This window comes from Aphelocoma coerulescens, chromosome 1, assembly GCF_041296385.1.
Source record: "Aphelocoma coerulescens isolate FSJ_1873_10779 chromosome 1, UR_Acoe_1.0, whole genome shotgun sequence".
Taxonomy (NCBI): domain Eukaryota; kingdom Metazoa; phylum Chordata; class Aves; order Passeriformes; family Corvidae; genus Aphelocoma; species Aphelocoma coerulescens.
The window spans coordinates 98643690-98668494 of NC_091013.1; the positions used below are offsets into that span (position 1 = coordinate 98643690).

The 24805-nt window shown below is 43.2% G+C and overlaps 1 long non-coding RNA gene across 1 annotated transcript in view; it reads right to left on the bottom strand.

Annotated features, from left to right (window-relative positions):
- The window catches only part of LOC138112919 (uncharacterized), a 36595-nt gene extending 12507 nt beyond the window's left edge, over positions 1-24088 (bottom strand). The window contains exon 1 of the long non-coding RNA XR_011151914.1: positions 23951-24088. This is a non-coding gene — a long non-coding RNA (uncharacterized lncRNA). The remainder of the gene's footprint in view (positions 1-23950) is intronic.
- Between the last annotated feature and the right edge of the window lie 717 nt (positions 24089-24805).

A 24805-nucleotide genomic window follows, 5' to 3' on the forward strand; every position in this document is an offset into this window, starting at 1 on the left:
CTACAAATTAGGTCTAAACCCATTTGTCCCAACTGCATGATAGATGAGGCTGTACATTATGGCTGCTTCTAAAGTCTACATTTTTATCAAAAGATTGGCAGTCCCTGTGGGCCCCACTGAGATAAAAAGGGCCTTCTGCTTCCCAAGCCTCTTTTCCCCGCTCACGCCTTCTCCCTGGTTTTTGTATTCAGCTTAGGGCCTCCAGGAGTGTCTAGAGGAATTCATTTCCTGCACAGTCCACCCCTCCTTCTCCTGAACGAAAACTAGAGCTGGTTTTTCCAACTTGGATTCGCAGGAGAAATATGAAAGCTAAAGGCACACGGTATAAATAAACATGCAATGGGAACAGAAGAGGCAAAACACAGAGGCCCAACGCAGACGAGAGAGACAATGCAGCATAACAAATAGCGAGCTGCGCTTCGCCTGTGGCATTTTCCAGCTCCATCAATAATTATATAATACAACGGTCGCCGGTTTCTCAGGCGCGGATCGATACCGACTGCGGTGCCACCCCACTCCGTGGCGGGTTGTGGGCTCAGGGGCTCTGCGCAGGCCCCCACTTTGCCTGTGCCAGGGATCAATCATTGCACTTTGCAGGCAGCACCAAGGGCTAGGGAAGCGGCAAGCGTATTCCCCAGACTACAGGCACAGGCCTCTGCCCGTGGCACTCGATGCCAGCATTGGTAGGAATTCCTTTCGTCTCCCAGCTGCCTGAAGAAGATGCAACCTAGGTACTGCTTTGCATAGGTGCTGTTTGTTGGCAAGAAGTTGGAAGAGGATTCATTCCATGAGTGTCTCAAATGCTGCAAACTTAGTCAGCAGGAAGCTGAATGTGGTTGTCAAATATAAATGTATGAATGCACCCACTTGTCAGGCCTTCTAGCAAAGCAATTAGGGGACAGGGTACCATTAGAGACATCCATATTCTTCATAACAAAATATAATTCTCTAAATAGTTTATTTTTAGCATCCCTGCTGCATTAAGTTGAAAAAAAATAGAACAATTTTGTGGATAGGGCATAATGAGCATCTCTGCTTAACAGAGCGGAGTTGTGTAAACCCACCCCCAAACTCCCATTTTTAAGTGTATAGACGCTAAACATTGTCCTGGAGGGGGAAAAAATGGGAAATCGAATTAAGGAAACATTGAGAACAACTAGAAAAGTAACAACCCTCTTTTCTTTTACGCAGAGAGGCAAATCCTATGAAGAGCAAGCCTGAAACAAAGATTTCAAACCATTAATGCTTATTTAAATGCTAACCTGAGAGAAGTAGCAAAAGCATTGTCTGACCCATGCAACTTTGCACAAATGACAACTATGTCTAAAAGCTTCCCATGCCAAATCTAATTAAAGTGAAAGAGACATTTGGAAACAGGAACTGGCTGGTCATTTTCAGGAAGGGGGACCTTTTGGGCTAGAACTGACAAGTCTGAAAAGAAAAAACCAAAACCAACAGCCAGAAGATTTAGATGGACTGTAGATTCTTGCTCTATGAAATTTAACAGTAAAGTAATTGGCTTGTTGTGTGGTGTTATTATTTTATTGTGTTGCAGGCTGTCTCCGGTCAGGCTTTGTCTTGTATTTGTTAGACAAGCATTCTGATACCACTATGTAAAATGTCAAGTAATGTAATTGGACCCCAGTCCTACGAGGCCTTCCTTCAGACAGAACTCACATGTCATTGGGAATTTCAACTGATTTCCCTGCTGGAAGGCTGGATTAAAGGTCTTCCTACTGCAAAAATTGAAAAACTCATAACACTGACACACTCATCTTGCCAATCAAAGAGTAATAAAAAATAGAAGTGGCTCTGAAAGCGATCATCCTAAACAGCAAGAAATCCCTAAATAATTAAAAAAAATACTTGTATCCACCAGCCTATAAAACTTGTGGCACATTTCCCTCCCATATTAGCCTCAGAGATAAGTGCTTGAGAACCACCATGGTTAGGCTAAAGCAATAAAATCACTGGTATAGAGGAGGATCCTTTCCTTAGAACTCCAGCTAGAGCCAGAAGCAGAGGTTTGCTTTTCCCTCTTTGGGAGGATGCACCAAATCTGTAACAAGGTATCTTGACTGAAGTAAATGTTATGCATTTATCTAATTTGCAAAGACAAAGAGGCATGAGAAGATAAGAATGGGTGATCGTGTAGTCAAGGTGGTGTGGCTATAAAAATTTCTTCCTATGCGTAATGCATTGCCTTTGCTGCAGTTGGTGCTCCCAGCTGAGTTTTGTTCATATGAATGGATCAGAGAAAGTATTCTCCCAGTTCCTACAAGGGCAAGTCAAAACATGAAGGACTGGTGATCTTCAGGTTGATTTTCCACCCGCCACTAACAGTTATTAAAAGGTATAATAGGCATAAACAGCCATTTACAGAGATCACATGATGTAGAAAGAATCCAATATTTACAGAACAAATGCTTCGGTATTATCACCCCATTACCAACAGACGATGGAGGCTGGGAAGAAGCCTGTGGTAGATGAATGCAGTGGAACTGAACCTTTTGACTCCAGCCAAATACCCTTCCTATCTGGCAGATGCATCAGGAGAGCAGTGGAATAGGTTAAAAGTAGGGAATTACTGCAGCCCAGCTGATCAGCAGTAGCAGGTTAAGCTGTAGTAACCTGACTTTCATGTCTGTGTCTGTACACTGGACTGGCACTTTTTCCGTTTTCTACCACTATACATTCAATACAGCTCAGAGTTCCTAGATTCAAACCCAAATAACCCACTTGGGCCCAGGGCATATCTGTGAATATTTACAGAAGTTTTACTAGTGAAAATGTGTGGGTAGAAAGAACTCAAATATTTGTTGGCTAGAGAAACAAGCAGATTAACACAACCTGTACTGGCACAATGTTTCGAGTTTACTGTTTGCATCTCTCTGCCATCTAATCAAGTCCCTTTGGAAGACTTGTTTCTGTGAGGGCTCTCTCTCCATTGCATGCTGATGACTGATAATGCAGTCAGCATATTGCAAATGGGAGCTGCTTTCCACTTCAAAGGGAGAAACCCTAATTTGCCATAGCCCTGGGTCAGACACAAGTTCAATGAGCCGGAGCAGGACACAGCCACACCCTCCATCGCTGGGCTGTGCGAGCTGCACTCACACACATCAAATCAATTACTTGGGGCTCTTCTGAATTCGATGGGAGAAAATTACATCTGAGCTCTGGCCTCAGCCGATCAATCCTACCGTAACCTGGTTTTTCTAGGAACAGCACTGCAGGCGAGGCTTGTGTGACCGACAAAGCGAAAGGTCTCAGCTCAGTGGGCTCTCTAGCTCTCCTTTTCTGTACCCTCTCAGTTTTGCTACTGCCCCCATCCATGGAGCTATCCTGTCACACTCTCCCTTACCAGAGCTATCCGATTGCAAGCAGTCATTGACGCTCAAACACCAAATAGCTGACCTTATTTGCATCACTTATGATCAATATACAGAACAAAACTCCCCTTCCTCATTGGTGTAGTAGCCACAGCCAAGGATTTATCTGCTCCCAGAGATTACAGGCCAAGAAAGAGAGGCAGGCAAAGTGAGTTACAGTATTCAAGACTGCTTCACATGCAATAAAAACCAAGAATTAAAATAACCAGGACACCACTTGCTCCCCTAAGGAGCTTGTCAGGCCTTGCAAACTCCCAAGTCTCTTGAGCATCCCATCCTGTGTGGGAGAACACATAGGATGTGTGAAAGAGATGGGAAATTTCCTTGGGGAAGAAAAAAAAAATCATATCCCTAAGCAGCAAAGGCCCTGTGGAAACATACATCATTATTACCTAAATTTATGCCTTCAACAAGTACCAAAAAGGCCAGAATATGAGGTTTTTCTTCTTAGTTATCAAAGACAACACTCGGAGCCTTGCAAATTTGAAGTTCTGTTGGTTTACTTGAACTGTAATTATGGACTTAGGAACACAAAACAAAGATTACCAAGAAAGCACTAAGAGTCATGACGGTGTTAAATCTGTCACTATAGCTTTGTTGCCCTATCTATCCACACTTGTCACAGGGATGCTGCAGGCAAGCAAGATTACTAGCAATGAGCTCCCTTGAAGTTAGCGTGCTATAGACAAGGATGTTTTTTCTTGATTGCTTTCTAGAATAGTTCAGGCCAAGACTCAAGCAAAGGAACTGAAAGTCAGAAATTCTACCATCTTATCATCCCTCTCTCCTTTGCCTTGGGCTCCTCTCCTTCACCTCAGTGGTCTCTGCAAACTAGTTCTTACTGAATGCCCCATGCATTTCACAGACTGATTACTCATTTTCAGAAATTAGATGCATCACAGCTCAAATCTCATTGGCAGCTCTGCCCTCCTGAGTGACCAAAGCCCAGATTTCTAAAGACTATGTAAATGCCTTAATAATATCTTAAAAGCCTAACGCACAAAAAGCCAAGTTTAAAGCAATATAAATAAATATCCACAAGTGAAGCTAAACAGATACCAAAAAAAAAACCCCCTCACATTTGTATTTATGTATGCCTAAGTTGTATCAGAAGATGAAGTATTCAATCCTTCACTTGACAGACTGCCTTCTGACCTGCCTAAAAAGTGTCTCTTCTAAAGACAATCTCAGTATCAGCCAGTAGGAGGCAATCTGCAGAACAACATCTCCCCTGTAGAAGAATTGAGAGTTTAAAAGTCTGGGACTACAGCACAGAAAACAAAAGACTACATTCTTGGCAATTTCCATGAGTATGTCAGACTGCAGCAAATTATATCCTATAAGCTCTGTGCAACCATTGACACAGTATTTGCATTAGCTTGTCCTCCTCCTCATGAGTCAGGGTGCCCGTGCCTCAGATGTCTACCTAAAACAATAGAAACCTGCTGTGTGTGCCAGACTGGGGTACAAATTAACTACTGTGCAACACAGGGGATGTTTCCAGGATTCTTACATCTGGAAAACAAACAATGAAATTTGGCCTCACAATTATTAGGATATAAAACAGTTCTCATTAAAAAGTCATTGCATATCACAGGACCTCACAGCAATATCTGATTTAAAACAAGTCAACCATCTCTCTTGTACACAGAGCACACAGGAGGATGTGACTTGCTGCAAGGTGGTACCTCTTAATAATGACCTCCATGACAACTAATAAGACCATAAAAGCAGCACACCAACAATCAAACACATTAACCTCAAAACCCTAAAGCTGAGTCTGTGCCTGAAAATACTAGAAACATACCAATATGGCATGAGAAAACTTCTCAAGCACAGACTGCCATTGGCATTCACAGAAGATGCCTGAGTGCAAAATGGCAGTGTTATTGATGCACTTGGCTGTCAGGTGCTTGCTACATCCTTGCTCTTCAACTCTCTAAACACGAGATCCAAATCACAAGACAAAGCAACCAGTGAGACCATCAACAGACTGCATACTTGAAAGACAGGAGATGCCAGAATAGAGACCTACAGAAAGTTGGGGTGAACTAAAACCTCCTCACCTGTATTTCAAAAAAAGAAGAAGTTCAAACCCATAGATGTAGAACCAATACAAAGGCTGCTCTGCTGAGGCTGCAGCACGGGGTTTGTTTGTACTTGCAGTTTTGTGGCTCTTCTATTCTAGGTGACATCTCTCCAGCTGACAGTGGCATCTGAACAATGCCTGAACCTTTTAAGCTGAGGTTCTATTGTTAAGCACTGGAAATGCATCTGTTAATGTTCAAGGAAACACTGCCTTTCTCATGAAAGCAAAAACCAAACCAAAATACATGCTCTCATTAGCCTCTGACACGCTGTTCATGATGTGTATAAAAATTGGCTCTGCTATTTCTAATAAACAGAAGAGAGCCCATACAGATTTAAGTACTTAGACAAGTGTAGTGTGTTGTATTAAGGAAATGTAGAACTATGCTACAAGAAATATAAGGGGAATTCTTCACTGAATATGCTGAATACAGCTCTCCTCCATTAATGCAATTCTGGCTGTCATTACCAATGCTCTTCCTAACTCCTGGCCAGGATTAACTAGTCACCAAATTGGGAGCTCACTTCAGCTTTATCTAGAAAGGTAGAGTTGAAAGAAATGCAGGTCAATTCACAGAAGAAGTTTTTTTCTTCATCATGCAAGAGTGGGATGAATAAGAACAGAATCCATTTATCAACAGTACATTAAAAATCCAGGGCTCCTAAGGTTTATTTCATTTCAAATCACGGCCTGCCTGCTCATTTTAACGTGACTTCATGAAAAGCTTTCTGCATTACAAAGGGATCTCAGGGCTTGCCTTTCTTCCTCCCCACACTCCAACTGCTCTTCTCACATGCTCAGAGCTCAGCCACACTGCGCAGTGATGAGAGTCCCAAACTCACTGTCTGCCTGTGTGACCCAGTGAGCAGCTAACGCTGTAGGTCAGAAGAGATGATCTTCAGCCATGGAAACATCAATTCTCAGCAAGGCTTCCAAAAAGATGTCCAACAGCACACACATCAGGTAGGCTGCCCATACTGGGGAGAGTGGAAGGTTCCTTTCGCAGCTTAAGACCAAGGTTTCCTCTAAGAAAGACATGAGGATCCAAACAAGTGACTGTGGACATACAAATCTTGAGCCTCAAGACATTGGTGCCAGCTACAGCAGATCTCAGGCTGTATTCTACAGGCAGCTCATGCTGGGTTTCTGTGGGGAAGTTATTTATCCTTTCTGTCCTTCCATTTCACTATAGGGAAGAGTTAAATCTCCAGATTAAAAAAAAAGCAAACTAAAAAACCTCAAACAATTAAAATGTACACTTTCACTAGCCTTCTGTACTTGTTGCACAGGGAATTCAGAGGAGAGTAGAAAAAAAAGAAAAAAACACACGAAAAGTATGAAAGGATGGAACTCACACTGAGTTTCAAAGTGTTAAAATGAATACTTAAGGCAACTTTCACATTTGCTCAGCACAATGTCCAGGAATGCCAGGAGAACCTTTGCCCTCCTCTTAGGAAAATAACATGGTGAACTTTTACAATGGATCACAGGAAAATGAGTGTTCATACTTTCAGCCAGTATTAAAGTGGCTTTAATTCAATTTAGTTGGATTCCCTTTAAAGGAAAATTAAACAAAATCAAATGACAGCCATTTTTAATTCCAAACAAGTGTGCGTGCATGCATCAGTTTAATACATTTTACATAATCCACTTGAAACCCACCTTTGTTACTTAATTCAGATCAGCTTTCCCGTGTGTTCTGCCTAGACAAGCCCTTAGAGATAACATTATCCGTCCTCAAGGAACAGCTGCATTTCATTATTGACACCTAACTCTAGAGAGAGCTACTCTGGAAAGGACAACACAGTTGCACACAATTTATATGTCTGTCAGAGCGAGAACAATGCTCTGTATACAGCTACAATAACAATTAATATACTGGCGGTTGTTGTTCCATTAGTCACTAATTACACAGTAGACCAGTTATACACAAGCCTTGTTCCTGGCAAAGAAGCCACTACTCCAGAATTGCTGAATTGATAATCCAGAGCCTGCCTTTTATTTCCCCGGTGATACCCTGCACCTTTGCCATCAGTTAACTGAAAACACCACAGATGGTACAGATCCATAGGCAATGGCTGTGCACTGCACACCGCTGTTTTAAGAACTTCTGAGTTATGGCATTTGCATGAGAGAAGTCAAGGTGAGTTCAGTGACTGAACAGAATTGCTTCCAGTCTTTGTCACAAAATATAAGAAGAATAGTTTGTCACTGAAGATTTTTGCTTTCTCTTACAAAATACAGGAGAAGTGTGGCGACCTCCACACATTGTCTCATCAGGCTACTGTGAACACAAGAAAATGCCAACCCTAGTTGAGGGTGGTTTTGAAGGACCTTTGTTTCACCAATACATCTTGCAAAAGATGAAAATGGTAATAGGTGCATAGCAGATTTTAAAAGGATGTTGCAATAAACTTCAACACATTTGGTAAGCCACAGATGTGACCCTGGCCAGCCAGGAAAGGTACAAACTGGCCCAGCTTTCCTTATGATCTTTTCTCCACATTCTTTTTCTCTGTCGCTTTCTGCATGTCCTTATTCAACAGTGCATCATGATCTATACTCTCCTGTGATCCAGCCAGTCCACCACTGCTGCAGGTTTTAAAATTTTGAGGAGAGACACAAAGGAGTGGTCTGGCCATGATCTTTGATGTCTGAAGAGCAAAACGGGAGAGGTGACCATCGTTCTCACATTATCCTGGATGTAGCAACTTAGAGCAGAAGGGTAATTGTCTCACCTTTCCCCCCACCAAAGAAAAGACCCAGGGATTGAGGAGTCTTTGAAAAATGTCGATTTACAAAAGTGGCAGTTTCCAATCAGCTTCTCTAATTAGCATTTAGTGGAAACTTTTCGCCTTTCACCAATAACAGATCCCTCCAGGGAATTGTGGTTAGAGCAAACTTCCTCTTGATATGGGAAAAGGGATAGAGACAGTGTTAAAGACAGCATTACATAGTTTTTTAATGGAAGCCTAACCTCAAGAAGTTGTTCACTGGAACAAGTCAATGAACCATTTTGATCTCATTATTTGGAATCCTAACTTTTAAAATTAAAACCTAGTCAACTCATCTTGATCCAACTGTGTTCATCTGCAGTCAACAATTCCAGGAAAATAAAATGCCTCACCTTCTCTCCGTTTTCCTTTGTTGTTACTACAAATAAAAGTGGAAAGAAATTCTTTATGCTTTCATTAATATTTATAATACAGATAAAATTGCATATATCATGTGTGGTTTTTTACACATAAAAGTCAGGAAAATATCATCCAGTTGACTTCATTACAAAACTGCTAAGTCATCCCCCAAACTGACTAATTCTGTATTGTCTGTGATGAGTACCAAGGAACAAATATTAGCCTTATAATGAAAATTCAATCACATCCTTAGCTAGTCACAGACTAACACTCTGCTCCACAAGGTAAAGGTAAGCACAATTGACAAGACGGATCGAATGATCCCATAGATTTAACTTGTGCAAGTTTTTATGGCAAAGGCTTTGTTTCAGCTTAACTCAGTATAGTACCACATGTATGGAGCTAGAGAAACATTGAAAAAAGAAAGCACAGATCAACTGAACTTCCCTCCTAGAAAGAAGACACCTTTATACCAAACAGCAATAAAAGAATAGAGAGAAGATTGGGACCCATCACACAGAGAGCATCTTTTATGTATGGGAGAAGATGGGGCTGGAACTTCCTTTGTCTTCATTTTCATTGTGTAGACAGGTAAGCCAAGGCACAAACTGATTAATTGACTGACTTAAAGAGAGCCTGTGGCAAAGGCAGGAATTAAGCTCAGCTCCCCCTGAGGATCAGTCCAGTATCTTAACAAGCCCATATCTTTCTGTTCTGAAATGCTGTGGCTTTCCTTTGTAATTAAACAGCATGGATACGAGGGGGCTGATTTTAACTGTCATTGTACTGAAAGAGCTTGCACTGGTCAAGTGGGGAGGAACTGCCTTGCCAACCTAAAAAGGCTTTTCCTCTACTTAATTCCAGGCTTCTAAGCTTTCAAAAATAGAAAATATTGCATAACCAACAGCACTGAGCAATTTTGAAGGCATACTGAAAGAGCTTTTTATACTCTCCCATTTTAATAGCTGGTGCTTTTACTGTAGATAGTATACAGTTACAGAATAATGTGCATGGGTTTAATGCCTGCTATGATAGCATCTGAGGTGAAGATATTGAAAATTCAATTAAAATATAGTTTAGGATATTGGCTTATTTTAATTTCCAGCCTCCTTTACCCTCCATCCACCTCCTATGCACCCAGGACTGAAGCTGGAAGTTACATGCTGAATCTTTTCTCCTGTAACTCATAATCTGAAGTTCTTTGTACTTCTCCATCATTTGATCATCTGAAACCTCTTCTTAAAATTCTACAGAGTCCCTCTGCTCCTTTAACAGAAGAGGATATTGACGTGCTGAGACAGGAGTAGTTCCTATTAACAACAAAACTAGATGGGAGCCCCAAAGATTTGTCTCTTAGCACTAAGCCCTGGGTTACTCATACTTGCATGAGCTTTTTCTAAACCATGGTCACTTTTTGAGCAGGTTCAGAGAGGGAACATAAATTATTTCACCCCAGCAAAAGCAACTCCCACCTCTGCAGTTCTCAGTTACCTTTAAACAACACAACTTTTGCCCTCGTTTATGTTCCTCTTTCTAGTTGGATCAATGAAGTTCTCACTGTCACTGTGTTGCCTTACACGGTACTGAGAAGAAAATAGAAGTCCTACTGGGACACAATCAGAGAAACAGCAATAATTTCAAGAGGCAAGCAACCAACCAGAATCTCAGAAAAGCTTCAACTGCTGTCCAGAGTTTCTTCTGATCCTTCCTAAAATATACACGAGAGTACACTGTAGGGTGAGTCCCTTCAGTTGCCTGCTAAACTGAAGAGAGGTGTCAAGCATCACTGCACATAAAAAAACAACATGCAGTGCTAGGACAAGCATTGCTGGAACAGAAAGGAGATCCTTGTTCTATTTTCTCTAACAATGCTCAGGAACACCTGGTTCTGGAAATGGAACATCCATTTGTTTATGTCAGGTTTGAGAGAACATATACCTGAAGTGTTTATATGGCCTGTCTAAATCTTACCTCGACTGCAGTAATGGCAGGTGTTATCATTGTCACATGAAATATTATCACTAAACTACTTGCTTCTGAGGCTCCTCCAACTTTCCAAATTTTATTACAACAAAATGTATATCTAAAATATTATACCTTCGGTGCTCCTTTATTTCAGTGGGAGCACACAGTTTCCATAATAAGAGGAAAGTAGCACAACAGGTTCCAGGACATTTCATAATCAAACCTACTCTAGATGTAGTTTACATAGATGTGAAGATTGAGGTTAAGCACCATGGTCATCAGTCCCCAGTAAACTGACAAGTGGGCTCTTCCATGCATCTAAAGAGTCACTGCCCTACTTATAACTTTCACGAGCCCCATACAACTACTCAAGGAAAGCTGACCACATCCCTGTTTTATATGCAGGGGGACACAAAGTAGAACGAGTCTCATAACTGAGCAATGAAAGAGACAAAACAAAAAAAGTGCACCAGTCCTTTCCTTAGCACAGAGTTCCATCTCAGCACTGCCTGCAGAGACACCATTAGTCCCTGCACTTGGGTCCCCATGGGTTATGGTGCATTCAGGTAACCACCCATCTGGAAACAGATGAGCTGTTCCTACCCTTCTGGTTCTCACAAGTGCTCCTGCACACCACCACTAGCATGGACCTTTTCCAGTAGCTGCCTTCATACTGGTTTGCTGGTTGAGTAGCAAATATCTCTGAGAGCTGAATCAGAGGCTTGGTGACTTCCAGTGCTTATACACCACTAGAATGGAGGTCTTGGACAAGATGTACATGCAGTGCCCCCAGGGCAGAGTTGGAGGAAAGATGCACATCTACAGTAGGGAGGTGAAGGAGATGAATGGAAACTTTTTTCTCCAGTGATGCTGTCCTCATGCAACACAGGCTGCCTGGCTGCACTGGGAGACCAGCTGGCAGCAAATAAAAAAGGCAGCATATTAAAACTGGATAATAACAGGAAAGATCCACCCTGTGTTGCTGTCTTTTGAGGGTGTTGCTTTGTTTGCTGGCTCCTGAGATAGGCTCTTTCCAGAGGGGATAACTGTGTGCCCTGCTTCCCACATTTTGCTGTGGATCTAAATATACAGGCACTGCTGCTAGGTGAGTGCCATTTGAATTGACAAACTGGGATTTCTGCTGCTCGCCTCACACTTAACGCAGCCCTGCCTGGGCTTTGAAGGCAACGGCTTGTTGCCTTGGGGTCTGAAACTAACAAAGCCGAGCTGAACAAGCCCAGGGCTCCCGTTGGATTGCTCGATCAAAGACAATATTAAACAGCAGTGTTTTCATAACTACTATTCTGGGGCTCTTGGAAAGCAAGACAAAGGAGATGAAGTTAATTTCTGTTATCATAGCCTGGTGCAGCTGCAAGGGCCCTGGGAGAAGCCATCTTCTCTTGATGGCTTACGCAGCCTGTGTCTTTGCAAGAGCTCCCATTAAGCAAACAGAGCTTCAAAAGCTTGTCAGGCACTTCTGTTCCCCTCCTCCCCACACCACTGTCAAATCCACCCCATTTCTTCCTTCAGACATCTTCCTTACAGACATCAGGGAGCCTCTCTCTCCTTCACCACTTCCCTGCACCTCAGAGCTCTCTCCTTCACCTTTTCTGTCAGCAGTGCTGCCCATTGCCCTGCCCAGGGAGACTCAAACTAGGGAAGTACTGCACAAGACAAACGAGTGCTGTGCAAGGGAACAGGACAGAGAATGAGTCCTCCAGGTTCTGCTCTGCCACCAACCTAGATGGCAACTTTAGAGAAATATCTTAACCTTTGGTTTCTACATGGTCAGCTGAGATTAACAGGGCCCAGGGGGTTTTGTTTGTTTGTTTTTGGGTTTTTTTTTAGTTGATGTCAAACAAAAGTATATTGTGCATCCTATTTCTTTCTATTCTTAGACATGATTGGTGATGGAAATCACTAAGGAGTATTGCAGGAGAAACTCAAAGCTATCTCCTGATTAGAAGCACTGCTTTGAGACATTTCAGGCAATTTTAAGATGCCTCTCCTACAAAACATCATTGTCATGGTCAACAGATCACCTTGAGAATGGATGCTTGTCAGCACCAGTGCTGTCCTGGGACTGCCATTGGTTCCTCAGGCTCTGATTTTTCTCCCTTACTCTTCATCCATAGTTCAGCATAGACATCATTTATGGAAAAGCTGGAGTGTGGTAGGACTTGTTTATACTCTCAGCTTGGTTGCAGTAAGGATGAGGAGGATGAGAAAGCTGGGTAACCATGAAAAGCTTTGAAATGAGATTGCTGAAAGGGAGGACTTGTTTAAAGTCTTCCTCTTCACACTGCACATTATTCCTTTGAGGTCACTCAGATAAAGGCACAAATTTGGGATAGGGCATAGAAATGAAGGACTGCTTGAGATAAGCAGGGTACTACAAGAACTCATCTGCATCAATGCATAGAACACCCCATATTTTCATCCTCTCAAACTGGGAGTTCACCTTGGGATTCTACAATCTAGGGAGATGTCCCCAACAACCTGACTCCTCCTGTACAGGAAGTACTCTTGGCTAATAACTGCCATCTGGGATTTCACAAACTGGTTTCATTCAAGTTTGCCCTTCCCTCTAATCTCAAGTTTCCCAATTAGCTGAAAAAACATTAAAATACAAAAAAGTCTTGCTGGAAAATTTGTGGATAGATCCAGTATTGATGCCCATGAAATGAACAAAACTCCAACATCAGGCTCAAACAAGAGGGATACAGTTGTGTCCAGCTATTTGCTGGTACCTTTCACATATCCCTCATGTCAGAGTTTTTCCTACTAAGTGGTCAGTTCACATCTCCAAAGATTTCTGAACAAAAGTGCCCATTCTAATTGTTGGAGACATAAAAAGAAAGAGCTGTTCTCAACCCAGAAGTGAAGTAGCCAGTCTTCAGTTTTAAAGCAAATCTTCTAGATGTAAATTGCTGCATAATTTAAGTTTATTGAACATCTAACACCAGGAAATGTGCAATTCATGAAATTTTCAGTGAAGATATACGAATGAGACTTTCCGATACATTTTTAAAATGTGAGATTATCAAAGTTTTATGCACTGTCGACTTTGGCCACATACGGCAGAGTTAATTGAAAGAGCAGCCCTGGCTTTAAAGGTGTCCCCATGAAAGTGGCAATGTGTGTTTTATTGTCTCTTAGTCATTTGCAACTCAAAGGTACCCAAATTTATGCATGAAAATGTGTTTCTTCCAACTGCCAGCCTGCACCGCAAGACACTATTGAATCCAAGAATCCGGGTAGATGCTTTATTTCTTGCATTCACATCACTGGTCCTGTAGTTTCTGCAAACTAAACCATGTGCCTGACTTTCCAAGATGCGACACTTAAGCCCCAGATCAGACCCCATAAAGAAATTTGCTTGGAGTGGATCAAAGATCCTCTGTTTGGAGTATGCTCAACAAGAGATACAAACAAGACAGGAACAAACTGCCTTTCATGGTGCTGGAAAAAAGCAGAAGGGTAAAGGTATCCCCTCACTCAGGAGAGCAGAACTACCTTTTATCAAAGGACACGTGGTGCAACTCATCCCCTTTCTCTTCCCCTCACAGACACATACCAGTTTAGGATTTCTGTAGCCTCAAGTTGGAACAAGTACTGCCAAGGACAACCAAACTGAATGACACATCCTTAAACTCCTAGAGAGAGACAGCATAAATCCGGCCTGAAGCCTTTGCTCCATGAAATTGGATTAGGGACTCTACTTCGGGTCTACCTAAAACAGACAAATAGCCCATACAGTTTGTTTGGTTTTTTTTTTTTCCTTCCTTGTTTTTTTCACACAAAAAACTCCCCAAAAGCAAAAAAACATTGAAGAGGGGTTAGGCAATCTTCTACCCCACAACAACAAATAAGGCTACAGAGCAGAACTCAAACTCCAGTGCAGAACTGATGGTTTCTAAAAAACATTAGGTCATACCTTGTCAGTATCACCCTAGGGCAGGAGGTAGACATCATAGAAGTTGTTGGACTACTTGGTTTTACTACAAGTACATCTCTGGTCCCTTGTTTTGGTCATAAAGCAGCAGCAGTAGAAAACATGAAGTGGGATATGTGGTTAAAGTTTAATGCAGGGAGATGAAAGAAAAGTGCCATGCTTTCCCCTTACTTGCAGCTGCAGCGAGCCAACATCAGGAGCAAAAAGAAATTGGCCACACTGACTGGAGACTGCAGGGCAGACACCACACTGTACATTTTACAAATGCATCGGAGATGCCCACCTCCAGAACTGGCAAGGGCATTACACAGCATCAGCCCTCTCTCTGTGGCCATCATCCCCAATACTGCTGCTGAAATACCTGCAAGGGCTGTGCTGCTGCTGCCACCTCTGCTCACAGTGCCAACAAGCACTTCTCAGCCATCTGCTGGGACAAGCAGGGGCTCTTCCCTGGTCTGCCTTCAGTGCAGAAAGCCAAGGAACAGAGATCTGGGACTGGGGTGCCTTTGGCATGTGAGCCTCTTTACCTGTGTCTGTGAGGTGCAGACTTTTTTTGTTCACCTCCTACTAAGCACTTAATGCAAACCCCACTGAATGGTGGAAGTCACAGAGCTCTAACTCTAACGTGTGGTGGCTAAAAAAGCAACTACAGAGAAAAATTAGACCTCTCCAAGAAAGGCCAGAGCTGAGGGATTAATGTGCTTTCTGAACTGTGGGATAACCACATTCCAGATCCTGCTCTATTTTGGAGCAGAAATATAGATTTTAATGTCTTATATGGCACTGGCTTGGGTTCACAGTCTCCACTTCTTCCTAAAAGTCCATCCTAGGCATGAGAAATCCTTCTTTGTAGCAGTTTTCATAAAACAATCATATTTTTCCCAGTAAGTTTCTCCTTTTACTATTTGTACAATCATTTTTACAGCACCAGTTCTGGCTACTAACAAAAGTAGTGACTATATAGCATCAATCCACTTTTTTTACTTCGTTCAAACATGTGAATTGCAGAAAAAAAAGAAAATTTACTTTGAGAAAAGTTTCCCTTCCTGTGAACATTGCTATTAGGTACTGCTGCTTTTAGATACCTTAACAGAAGCTTGAGAGAATGGATTCCTAGGTTGTTTTTGGTTTTGGCTTTGAAGAGCTTAGGATTTTCTCCAGAAGTTCAACACACAGCAATACAACCACAAGTTTGCCACCAACTGTCCTCTTCTTTGTAACACTCTGGGTCTCTCTCTTCCTTTCAGAGTTACAGTTCATGCAACCCAGAGAGGGGACCCAGAGCTCCATCCTGTACACCCAGTTGCAGGAGCGTATTTCAAGGTCTCCTGCTGCTGTGCCTTTGCCCCAATAACTAAAGGAGGTGGCAGCATCACGCTCGGATTTAACTGCTGGGTGCAAAGCGACAAATGTTCTGCCAGGGTTGGAATGAGATTAGCAAAATCCTACGGAACAATTACTCAAAGGTGCTGTAACAAATCAATTTCCTGCGTGCAAAAAACACAATTACTACACAAATTATCTTGCTCTCACCCCATTCCTCTCTCTGCACTGAGCCACAGCTGAGAGGCCCCATCCTTTGGGCTCTGAACATATAGTCCCTTCTCTTAGGTGACACTGCCAATGGCAGGAGCAGTAGTACTCCACCTCCCTTGATGAGTTGTGCCACTAGAGGGCAAACAGATTGCCAAAATAATACAGGGTAAACAATAAGTCCATTGGTCTTTGAACCTACATTCCAAGTTCTCCATCTCCATGAGCAGACATCCTACCATTCAAGAGCAACTCTTATCTGCCAACACAGATTATCACCTTTGGAGTTTCTAACCTTCTCCACTTCATACTTTAGTTAATTTCTCAAATCTCCCAGTTTTCCCATTCTGGGACAAATGCAGAATCTACCTAATGCACAGGTGGGGGGGGGGGGAGGTAAGGAGGGACATTTTATTCTTTCCAGGGCTTATATATTTTTTAAACAGGAGATTCCAACATGAAAAATAAAGACATTCAGTGCAGACAACTCAAGTCTACAATGTTTCTTGTCTCTGGTTCAGAGCCAGAGCCCCGCTGCACCACATCTGAGCTAATGAGCTCTCCCACCCTGCTGGGGTACATGTGGTAAGGTTGTCATTACCAGCAGCCACCTTGAACATATCAAGGCTAGTCAAAAAGTCCAAGCTGAGTAGCATCAATTTCCATCCAGAGTCAGCTATCTCCACGTTTTGTTCCCTGGCGCTGCTGGGCTGCTGAGGCCCTCAAACAGGCCTTGCACTGACTGGGAAAGATCCAGCAACACTCAACAGTCTGGACTGCATGCAATGCAAAATGGTGCTCCTTGCTTCCTGCCCAGGAAGCAGATTGCAATTTGCATACTGCTGTACCTGAACTAATAAACTATGATGAACTCTCTCTGGGTCCGCATCCATGGCACAAATAATCTTCAGTCTGGATAATTCCCATTATGTATCCTGGCTCTTTCACTCAAGCTGCAATACCTTTTACCTCTGGAAGTCCATGGTGCCAGCCAGCATCCACTACAAAACTTGCTCTCACTTCTGTCTGTTCCATTCCCATTAAACCAAGCAGCCAACACCACCCATCTCACTTTCACTCTTCATCCCCACGTGCCACTGATCAGCTTGGCAATCTCCTGCCATCCTGTTCTACTGCTGTCTCCCTCACAGGCCCAGCTCCCTCCAGCTCACAGATGGCCCTGGGAGGGCTCAGCTTGTGCCATGCCAGGAACGCTACAAACTCCCCCACATCAACTTCTGAGACTGAAGAGACCAGTCCAGTGTTCAGTTACCCATTTTGAAAATGCACAAGGTAGAGAAAGAGCAGAGCATATATGTATCATGTGTGTCAATGTGGAACCTGTCAAAGCCCAATGCAGCTCACAGGACAGAGTCACAGACACTGGGTTTTCACCTTATTGGGCATCCAGCAGGCTGCCTCTTCACACCTATCAGACGAATCTGAATGAACGCTCCACCAAAAGAAAGTGGGAAAAGGTCTTTGAGTTAAGCAGCTGATAAAACTAGGATTTCAATTGTTAATATAGCAGAAGACTTCCTCACATGTCTTCCACCAGTATTTGCATCACAGCAGAAATAATACAAGGCAAGAAAGAAAAACGCTTTAAAGAATATGGCTCTTTGTCAGACTGGAAGTATTAGCTGCGATTCAGAAATTAATGACAGCATAAAAATCTATTAAGGCATCTAGACTGTCTCTCAAGGGGCCTTTTCAAGCTTGCAGTGCATGGATTATTCTCCAGGGCTCTGCCCAGCCAAACTTCAGCTATCCCAAATGACAGCAATTCCACCATGATTCTTAACAAAGCTGTATCACCACCTCATCTCTTTCTTCCATTAAGTATTCTTCCTCTCCTGTCAATTTTTCCTTTCCTCCTCCAAATTTTCTGTCATGAGAGACTCTTCTAGCTCTGAGTCCACACTAGACAATTCTTCATGCCTTCCCAGTATGCCTACATCATTAGCATAGCTCCTCTTTAGTCATTTAGCCAAAACAGCTATATATTTAGCTCTCACAAGCATTCTTCATAAGTCAGTCCCTCCAGCCCCTTAATCATTCTCCTTGCAATCCTCTGAATTCCCTCTAATTTTGTTTACATCTTTCTGGAATTGAAGTGCCCGGAACCAAGTGCTGTAAACAACAACAGCTCGTTATCTGGCTAGACTGTAATTCTGGTGATCACAGCACAGGCCCTGCACATGCCATGCACACACAGACACATGCATATGTTCGTCCTCTGGTTCAGACACAGCATCGCTACAGGACACGAATTCCACTCACTGGACATTCCCTCCTCCACAGTGACATCAGCTGGGTCTCTTCCAAGGAAATCCAATTCCAGACAAAGTGAGAGCAGATCTTCAGTACAGCACTTTCAGCTGCCTGCGTGCTCAAGACAGACACCAGCTACTGGCTACACTCAGGTTTAATTTTCAAGTTTTCAATAACACCAATAAAGGCCACAGTTTTCAGAATTTTTTTGTTTTAGATGACAGTTGAGACTTTGATGTAGTCTTATGACAGCAGATAACACATCACAGGAAAGCTTTTAAGCACTTGTGCCTTAATCTGTTCTTGAAACTCAGGTTGGAATTTTTCCAACAAAACATCTTTTTATTCTCTATTAGAAAAATATCATTTTGGTGAGGCAGAAACATTCTGCAAAGATCTTTCCTTTGCTTCAACAAACTTCTGGAGAACTTGAGAAGGAGTTCACAAAGAAACCTGTCAAGGTTCCTGCCAGCTCTCAAGACAGAATCACAGAATATTCTGAGTTGGAAGGACCCACAAGGATCACTGAGTCCAACTCTGAAGTGAATGGTCCATATGGGGATCAAATCCACAACCTTGGCATTATTTGCACCAAGGAAAGGTGGCAGCTCCACAAGAAGGTTTCTTCTAGATCAGGGTGACCCTAAGCCTCTCCCTGTAACAATTTCAAAACCTCTTCTCACTTAGCATCCCCAGGTCTGAAAGAATTACAGAACTATTACTCCTGTGTGTGGCAAAGAACGCAGAGCCTTGAAGTCTTCTGTCTCCCCAATATGTTTCACACGGCCATTCCTCCTTCACAGCAGCTACAACAAAGCTTCAGCATCCAGGAGAGCTTGAGGTGTGTCTTGTTTCAATTTTTGTGGTGGTTTGGTTCATTTTGGTTAGCAGGAAGAAGAGAAAGAGACCAAAAACTCTTGGGGTTGACCAGGGGATGAGCAGAGCCTACACGCGGGGGTCTTGTGAGGTTCCTTGAAGCCTGAAGAAAAGGCTACTGCTACAAAGATTTACATCAGGACAGACAGAGCAAGGCCAGCCAGAATGGCCTTTTCTTTCTTTTCTCTAGGCACACAGCAGGCCAAAGGAGAAGGCAGACAGTAATGCTGACTGTAGCTCTAGGTCCCTCTGAAGCAATGCCACAGCTCATTTACCTCATGCTGCAGCCAGACTTTTTTTTTTATCAACATTCCAATCTGTTGCAGCTCAGTGGCTGCTGGACAGTACACAAACCAGTCACCTGTAGGCACCTAGGATACATGAAAATGGAGGAGAGCTTATGCACCCTCACTTCAGCTCCCACTGTTTCCTACCTTCCTTCCCTTAGCTGGCCTAGACTACAGACACCTCTTACACCACCTGGGCTAGCATGATCAATTTCTTTTCTTTGAATCACCAAGAAATTACCATTCATAAAAACCCTGACCTCGATACAGCACAACTCTTCCAGACAAATAGTTTCCTTTCCTCTACAAGAGATCTAGAAGTTCAGAACATCTCATCCTGCTCAGCTACCCAAACTGAGACCGGAGAGAACACAGCCACACTGGGCAGAGCCCGTGCTGTCAAGGAAGTTAAACCAGCAAGGCTGTGGTAATGCAGGTGCAGCCAGAGTACAGACTGGCTGGTTTACTGCTTCAGGCTGCATCCAGCTCATAAAATAGCATAGCTATGTAAGGAAGGTGGGCTCAGTCAGGTCGTGCTATTTTTGAGTATGTTGGTCTCATTAAAAAACAATGCAACTCGTACATGTAAGAAAGCCTCCTTTTATCCTCTTCCTTCTATTCACAGAAACTCTCTTGTGAAAGTGTAGGAGTCAAACATGTCCTTTCCACTCTCTAGGCTGTATTCCTGCCCAGGTGACCAAAGCGTGACTACATTGCCACCTTACACTGGGGCTATCACAGAAAGATGAGGAGGGGTAGCCAAGCCACAGAAACAATTCTGTTTCTCTGCAACAATCTCTTGCTGTGTCAAGATAGGATGCAAATGTGCTATGAATAATGGTCACTCCAAAAGCACACATAGCTACACAGACACTCCTATCAGCAATCAGGCTGCATTTACCTCCTGCACTAACATTCATGACAAGTCCCTTGCACAAAACACAACTCTAGACCAGATTTGTTAACATTTCTCAAGCATCTTTACCACGCAGGTTGTGCATTTTCTGTCACATGCACACACTCAAATACATGGGCATGCATATATGTAATCTTCTGTTCCATACATGCACCTTCCCAAAAGCCAAGGAAGAGCTGTTCAAGGGCCATACCTTTATGCACAGATCACGTATACAGGCACAAATAAAACTGGATGTTTTGATCCCATTAAACAAGGTACCTTAACAAGGCAAAGAGTAGATACTCATTATATGACGATGTACCAGCATGACAAAAGTCTAAACGCATTTACACATCAAAAATTCCACAGATGGCCCTCTAAATAACCTCTCCTTCCTGCAGGCAAAAACCTTACCAGCAAATCGCTCCTTTTTCAGATGCTCAAGTATTTATCCCCCCAGTCAGCCTCTCCAACATCCACACAGGGGGAAGTCAGGTACCAGTGCACTGGCTGCAAGGCTCATGATCAGAAAGGCTCTTGCTCTCTTGGTGGAACTTTGGGTCAACTGCTGAGGGTCAAGCACAGCCAGGCTCTAACCAGGTGCAGCAACCAGAGTGCATGCAGAAGAATATTAATAGTTATTGTCCTAGCAGGTTGTAAGGATTAATTGGTTCTGGCCTGCAACTCCCCATCAATGTAAGTGCTAAGGGGCAGAGGGGAGGGAGCTGTGATTACACACTTACATTGCATACTCATATGCTATTGATTTCCTAGCTGGAAAGGCCCACAGCCTTTCGTTTGTCTCCTTGCTTGCTCCCTTCCTCCCTCCCTCATCCCACAGCTCATGGCCTGCCTGCCACATCTTCCTCCTCCCAACAGCACAATCACCATCTCCAGAAAAAGGAGAGGGACACACTTTTTGTGGGACAGCTCTGCCAAACCAGAAAGAAATGCAGAAACCTGCATCCATGAGGTCACACAGAGGCAGACTCTAGGGAAGGAAACAAATTTCAAGAACTAACCATCTTCAGGGGATTTTCTTTTGGATGCTTTATAAAACCTAGGGGCTGCAAAAGCCAGACTCTGAGCCCACAGCTGTGATTACACTTACTTTTGCCTTAAGCCAAAACCCTTCCTCTGAAGCCTGCCTTATCATGCTATCTTTTCTTAAATAAAACAAACCAACCCTTCAAAAAAAACCCTCAACACACCAACCTGTTAATTGGATATGTTTACCCTTGCATTGCCACCATAACGATCTCCTCCCAGAGGTACCATTCAAAGTCCAGTACCTCTATGGCTGACAACCACTGAAAAATCCTATTTTGTGCTTGTGGGTGACCAATAAGCGTGGCTAGTGGAAAAGGCCCTTTCCCTCAGCATGTAGTCATGCAGAATTTCTTCCCCGGGAACTTTAAAACAGCAGATATGGCCAGCAAGACACTTCGCTGTGAGACAGAATACTCCTGTGGCTCAGAAAAATTAGGGTAGCAGCCCCTGTAGTGCTATTTTCCTTTTCTTTCCATGCAGGTGAGCAGGGCGATGCTGCCACACAGGCAGGCAACCTCCTGGAGGGAGCTCACAGGGAAATGTCTCAGTTTCCAGGAAAGTCTGCATCAGCCAAAGCACCACAGTGCAATGGCATAGCACAGAATCAAGCTGGGCTTCTTTTCCCTAGGCCTATTTCTGTAAGAACCATGCACTCCCAGCATTTTTTCTTCCCTTCCATGCTGGCAGCAGGGATCTCTGCCCTTTGCTGACACCAGGAGAGGGCCGTGTCTCACATGCTCACCTACACACACCCTTAGGTCCTTCTCAGAGAGGGACAGGATGGTCTGTGCTGTGCTTGATATTTTTGATTTTATCATGGCTAATTTGACAGCAGAGCACATCAGCTGCCAAAATCATTGATCTTTGAGTGTGAGCAGCAAATGAAACTGTTATGCACCTTTTTAAGGAAAAGGGGATACCAAAGAGGCAAAGCTTCATGCAGGGACCACAGACAGCAAAAGCCTGCATCCTTTCAGCAGCACCCTATGCACAAAGGAGACAATATCTGGCAAAACACTGGTCCCTGTGTTCAAAGGCACACGTGAAAGATTTTCCCCAGACTCTTCCAGGATATCTTTGTCTGGTACCATTGTAGACTTCACTCAGATCATTCAGTCCTTTAACAACCTCTGTCAGGCAACAACCACCTCAGCTGATCCTCTTCCACAAGAAGCCCCATCAAGTGTTCTGATGTACCCAGAAAAAGGGCATCCCTTGCCCTTACTCTTCATCAGCTTTTGCCCTCTGTCCTCACTGTACAGCACACAGGAAAGGAAGCAGTGCTATAGCTCCTCATCACCTGCCCAGCCCCACCAGCCTCTCCAGGCAGCTGCACTCAACACCCACCTGCTGCTGCAGGCCCTGTGCATCAACATCCCTTGTCTAACCTATTCCTGAGCCACTCAGTCTTGCTCAGGGTAAATATGCTGGGGGAAGGGTCCAGGCCCCACCAGCAAGGCAGGGGCCTGGGCTCACTAAAGGATTACAGGAGGCACAGGTGGCAAACAGAAAGGGTATGCACTCCTAAAACGCTGGCTATGCCAGCAGCCTAGGACAAGAGCAGCTGTATTACTCATCCCGACTGGAAGAAGCTCTACTGCTAGTGGAAGAAAAGAGGAAGTGACAGCAGTAGCTATAAAAGAGCATAGCTCCTCCTCAGACAATTAGCATATACATAAGTGGGCTGCAAGGCTGAAAAGGAGTGCCCAAAAACATTGGGAGCTGGGTTCTTTGTTACAGAACTAGTAAAACTCCTGTGTGAGAAAAGATCTCTGAGACTAAAAGACAAAGCAAAATTTCTCTTATCATAACAAAGCCCTCTGAGCAGGTAGCTAAGTGCTGAGATTCATAATAGCTAGAGGAAATTGGTTCTCACTCATGTAATTATTGACACAAATGGTTGGCAATCACTGGGATAGAACTGGAAGAAACACTTGGGATACCTTTTCAATGCTCCCTGTGTCCAGATAAAAAGCCTTCTCTACTTCTTCCTTATACTAAGCCTACAAGTGTTTAGTTTTAGTATTGAACCTCTTCATCATTTAAGGGAATGCAAGGCAGCTGAGTGAGTTGTCACCTCATCAATACAGTCCAGCCTGTGAGAGTTTCCCTTGCCTTACTCAAGGAGAGAGAACTAGAAACAGATAGGATGAAAAGTATATTCAGGAGAGCAGGAAAAGTCTTTTTTTCTCTCCAGCTGGCAATATCTAAATGTTATCCAACTGCATCACAATCACCCCATGCTGCTCCCCATACACCACAATGTCAGCACTCGCACACACAGTGCTGCTCCTCCCTCTCTTCTCCCCATCCATTACACATTATCAGCACAGAAACACTCGGGTACACGCTTCCATCCATATAGATTGCACATACCTCACGCATTAACAAACACATCATTTTTCACACCCGCACTGCCCACTAACGTTATAAAACATGAGACTTTACAGATAATACTTGTACTGTGTGCCAGCCTAAAGCATCCTATTTCATTTACCCGACTGCTTCTGTGATTTCTTTCATCAGACTCATTCCCCATTTAAGAACACCCTTGAGCAGCTCAAAAAATACATTATAAATAAATGCTCCCAGTACTATGCAGGCCAGTTCTGCATACCCTTTCCTAAACCATCTCCTTCACTAAATTGGCTGTGGAGGTATCTTAATTTTTTTTTTTTTAAACACAAAGTCTTCTACAATTAACCAATTAGGTGGGGTTGTAGGGGAGGTTCATTAAAACAAGCTGGGATTTTTTTAGCAAATTGCTGATTTGAAACAGCTGCTATTTTTCTAGGGAAAGAATTTGTTTAAAAGAATTTTCAATCTAAAGCAATGCTGAAGGAAACATATAATTTGTCAAGGCGTTCATTTTTTTAAATAAAGTACTCAGGGTGAGGAAATAAAAATTAATATTCATATTGATAGCTAAGTTAGAGTAATAGTAGGCAAAAGTGCAAACATCAACACAAAATTCTTCTAAATTATCTAAATGCAAGTTTTTATATACCCTAATCATTTGCTTCTCCTCCTCATCCTCATGCACCCAATTTTTGACTTGGGGGGAAAAAAAAAGGAAAAGAAAAATTCATCTTTACAGTCCAATTCAACAATCTGATCTCTTTCAGAAGCTTTAAGGTACATTGTGCTAAGAAACGAAACCATTTGAGGGAGAAGCTGCAGCATGCCACTAGAAAATCCTAGAAAATCCCACCCACCAGCAGTGCTGGGCTGTGTAGGTACTTTTATTCCTCCGGCCCCCACAGGGCAGGAAGGCCAGTGCACCATGCAGGAGGAACAACCATCCCGCCTCCGAGCCACCTGCCTCCCAACGAGGACTGGAAGTGCAGCAGCA